At 42.0% G+C, this 4,644-nt stretch overlaps 1 long non-coding RNA gene across 1 annotated transcript; it reads right to left on the bottom strand.

Annotated features, from left to right (window-relative positions):
- Nucleotides 1-2,676: 2,676 nt before the first annotated feature.
- Nucleotides 2,677-3,618, bottom strand: LOC136373995 (uncharacterized). Its single transcript, XR_010745783.1, has 2 exons — nucleotides 3,536-3,618; nucleotides 2,677-2,808 (listed from the first exon to the last, which is right to left on the bottom strand). It is a non-coding gene; the product is annotated as an uncharacterized lncRNA (long non-coding RNA).
- Nucleotides 3,619-4,644: the final 1,026 nt, after the last annotated feature.

Raw genomic sequence — 4,644 nt, 5'->3', positions numbered from 1 at the left:
TAAAAGCTCCCTTTCTTTTCAGGGGAAAAAAATAAAATAGTAGAGTGGTTGGTCAAAACATCCACAGTAATATTTTTAAGTAAAATGAAAAAAAAAAACCACATTAGAAATAAAAGTGCCGAGAATTCCTAAATTGCAACTTGTGATAAGCTGAGGAGAGCATTAAGCATTGGCCCTGAGAAATACTCTTCCCAACCTTTAGGACAAATCCTTCCAGCTCTGCTACAGAATCAGAGCTTCAGAGGTCACACATCTCCCAATAGTTCCCCCCAGATCTTTGAATCAACTGCGAATATACTGAAAAAAAAAATCACTGCACTGACTTCAATACCTAAATAAGGCCCAGAACCCCAGCTCTGAAAACCTTTGAAATAAATCGTGGCAGTGAACTTCAGCCCACACCCAGCTGACATCTGAACCACTGAAAAACGAGTCCAATTACACCCCAGCCTGGCAGCCAGACAAGGCAGCTGTAAGAATGTATTAGCCTTTTGCTGTCACATCCAAACCATCTAAGTGGAAGTCACCAGCCCTTAAATCAGAAGAAGGGAGGCAGCACTCCCAGTTCTCAGCTAGTCAGAGATGCAGCTAAAACTTGAGCCTTAAAACGAAAAAGTTTAGTCTTACCTGGGGGTCACCTTTACTGAAGAGCACACATTGCAAGAACAGTCGTATGTCACCTACAGGCTGTGACAGGGTTTGATGTTATCAGCCTCAGCTCAAAAGATGGATTAAGAGGCATTATCAGTTACATACTCAGTGGAGCACCAGCCCACTCCCATCTCAGACACCAGCCCATGTAAGCTGCCTTCCCACCCCAGCTCGGGATCTAACAGGGGGATGTTAGGAGTTCATCCTTCTGCTGTTTGCCACTCAAACAAAGATTCCCTTTGATTTTTAAATCACTTGGAAGTTTTCAGTTAGACTGAAGCAACTGGCTAGGAACAGATTTTATAACCAGCAAAACCATAAAATAAATGCAAGAAAGCATCTACGTTTGGCTACTAAGAGAGAAACTGCCTGCAGCAACTTTTGCGAAGTACTTTATTTCTTCTCCTTTGGAAGCGAGGTAACCTTTCAGGAGCTGTAAGGTTTAGAAAGCCACACAGCACGGCAGTGGTTTTCTTTATGCGTGCCCCATGCCGAGAACAGCAGCGATTATCACCTCTGTGGAATGTGCTCTGCCCGTGTTAGAATCGCTCTGAGCTCCGGCGCGGGGCTGAAGATGTCAGTTTCTGGGGGACTCCGTGGCTGTTGTGTCACCCAAGCAGAAGATGCTGCCTTGTGCCTCACAGAAGGGCCAGGAGCCTTTTCAAACACACTCGTGTAAAGCAGAGGAATTTCTGTGTCTTCTCTCTCGCTGTGTCGCTCTACAGCTCTCTAAGCAAAAGGCATTGCAGGATATTTCTTGGGAATTTTCCTAGCCCTGACAGGAGTACCATAGCTCCAGGTCTTTACTAATCTCTCCTCAAACTCACCAAAAATGAGGTACACATACAGATGCTGCAAAATCAGCCACACTTCATCCAGTGATGACTCCAATCCAGCTTTGCAGTGCCCAAATCCTAACCCTCAAATTCCCCTTCAAAGAAACCAGGATTCACATGGAAAAAACATGCACAAAAAGTACATGAAGTGAAAAGATCTGCACACCATTTTCCTTTCCTCAGCACCACAAATTACACCAGCCCCAGGAGGTTCTGGTCCAACACTTACTATTTGTACAAATAAATCTCTGTGACAACACTGGTATCAGTGGAATAATTGCAGGAATCTGTTAAAGCCCCAAAAGGCCAAGATTGCAGGAGCACAAAGGAAGCCACCAGCAGGCTCATCTTTACCTCATGTGCTGGGAACGCCTCTCTGGGAAGGCTCATTACCTCAACTCACTGATGATATAAATATCATTATCTGCAATTCAATCAAAAAGCAATCAAGACCTGTTTATTAGTGTATTTTTAAAAGCCATTTAGAGCATAGGTTGGGCACTTATTGAATTTAACTAATAAATAAGATTACAAGACCCAAATCACTGATCTTGGAAAACAGCACTTTCTGTGGTGAGGAGCGATTTACAATCATTACCAATTTGAAAAGGAATGAAAATATAAAAGGAAAACATCAGTGGAAAAAGGAGCAGCAAACCATTTATTTTTACTTTTTTTAAGAGGATTTGCTATCAGTGTGTAAACATCACTCAGGATCCCAGGATGGTATTATTTCTCATTGGAGATATGTGCCACAAGACTGCTCTCCTCAGTCTCCAAAATTGCTTCTAATATTCCTCTTGTTTGGATTGTAACTTGACCCACACCTTCCATTCATGTTTTGTTCGTGTATACCTTTTATGCTGGATGACTTTACTTGTCTTCATCACTTTGGCAATTCAGAAGGCAAACATTTTCAAAAGCTGTGGCATTACTCAAGCTGTGAGGTGGGAGACTCAAGAAACAACATCTTAAAACATTCTGCACAGGGGCAAGTAAAAAGACAAAAAGGAAATACCATAGTTAGATTGTTTTTAACTTGCTGAAAGTGTGAGACAGCTGTTAATTTCCTGATCACTTGTGGAAATGGTAAAAAATAATTAAGAGTGAAGACTAATCACCAAATCAAAGCAAATCTTAAATAAGCAAACTTGCTTTCTAGCCTCAAATCCAGTGTGCAAATGAGAAGTGGTATTCAAAAGTTTAGTCTTCAGATAATGAAAAAGTACATTCAAAGGAAAGAAAGGTCTAGTTTGTGGCTACATCATGTTTGAACATCACAACAGGAGTTATGGGAGCAGCTGGAGCCATGTGGTCAAGGCTGGAATAAAAGACAGAGAATAACATTAAAGTCAGGAATAAACAGTGTATAAAAACAGAAAGTATACACGGGAAGAGCAAATTCTCCCCTTTGCTCATAAGCTGTCCTGAGAAATGTCACTGCTGCTCCTGCACTGGCCATGTAGTGATGACAGCAGGGGATGTGTGGCCCTGACTGCCCCGGGAAGGCTTGTGCTCTGTTTCCTGTCCTCCCCTCACAGTTTGATTGGTTTTAGGGCTGTCCAGGAGGGCATTAAAGCTACAGATTAGGGAATTACCCCTCTTTGGTCCTGAGGTGTGCAGCCCATCTGGGGAGAGGCAGCCGAGCTGCTCAGAGGAGCAGCAGGGACGGGCACAGTGCTGGATGAATCAGATGAGCACAATGCCAGGGAGCTCCATTTCACACCCCTCTCCTTTTTTCCTCATGCCCACTGCAGTTCTTCATGAGGAACGTTCATGTCTGCCTTAGGGCAGTGGCACTGATCACCCTGGAGCCCCCAGCCCACCTCTGTCCGGAGGATGACTGATCCCACCCTCTCCATGCAGGCAGCTCCAAAGGCTCCATCAGATGCAGCTCCCTCACCACCACCTGCTCCATCACAGTCTCCACCCTGCTCCTCTCTTCAAACACACTGCTCAGTCACACAGAGAATGGCGTTTCTCCTCTACGTTGTTCCAGAGTGCAAGGGAGCATTTGACAGAAAAAGCAGAGAGAACTGGGATCTTACCCGTTTTCATAAATAGATGGGATGAGGGAAGGACAGAGCCAGACTCTTCTCCATGGTGCCTTCTGAAAGAAAGGCAGTGTTGCAGTGTTTTTCAATTATAGTAATGCCCAAAATACGGCAAATATCACTTGAACATAAGAAACTTTCATGTAAGGATCATTGATCACTGGAACAGGACACCTAAAGAAGTGAACTCTCCTCATCCTTGGAGATATTGCAAACCCAACTGGACATGATCCTGGGCAATCTGTTCCTATGTACCCTCCTTTGAGCACAGAGGTTGGATGAGATGATCTCCAGAGACCTCTTCCAACATCAAATATTCTTCTCCTTGAATGGAACTTCATTACAAGAAAATAAAAAAACACCAGAAACACACACAAGAGAACAACAACAACCACCAAAAAAAAAAAAAAAAAAAAAAAAAAAACACAAACAAAAAACAAAAAACAAAAACAAAAACAAAAACAAAAAAAACACCAACCAAAAGAACCCACCTCAAAATCTAGCTTAGTGATAAAAAAAACCAAAAAATGCAATTCACCAGACATCACTTTTTTCAGGATTTTTTTTTTTTTGAACTGTATGCATTTTACTGCATGCTTGGGAAGTTTTCTGGAAAAGCAACAAAAGCTGTCTTTCCCAAGCACATGATTAGAATGCCAGATAGTAACTCAAAAGCTTCCTACTGGGAAACTTATGACCAATGTGTTCTAAACAGATTAGACTGGGGAAAAAGGGTTTTTCCAAACTTTGGGGTGACACTTTCCAAGTTTAGGTTCACATCCACTTTTTGGCATTAGAACTTAGTTTAATTACTGATTCCAAAGGACAGTTTCCTAAATACTCATCATTTGGCTAAATGTCCACCATCACTATTCTTTCTTTCTGTCCCACAGATATCATCTCATCTTTATCACAAAAGCTGTGAGAAACAGCTTTTGGTTAAAAACAGAAAGATAAAAAATTCTGATGGTTAAGTAACACAATGGAAGTTTTATGTAAAAGACTCTTTGGTATGCTATAAAATGTGGGGAAAGTTATTATTTATGTCCACAAATTCCTATTGCATGTTTCAGCCCATCCAGAAGACCTGAGAACACATGGAT

The sequence above is a fragment of the Sylvia atricapilla genome, chromosome Z, assembly GCF_009819655.1.
Source record: "Sylvia atricapilla isolate bSylAtr1 chromosome Z, bSylAtr1.pri, whole genome shotgun sequence".
NCBI classification, from domain to species: Eukaryota; Metazoa; Chordata; class Aves; order Passeriformes; family Sylviidae; genus Sylvia; species Sylvia atricapilla.
Note: the sequence above shows the minus strand (reverse complement) of the source record. Positions and strands in the feature narration are given on the sequence as shown.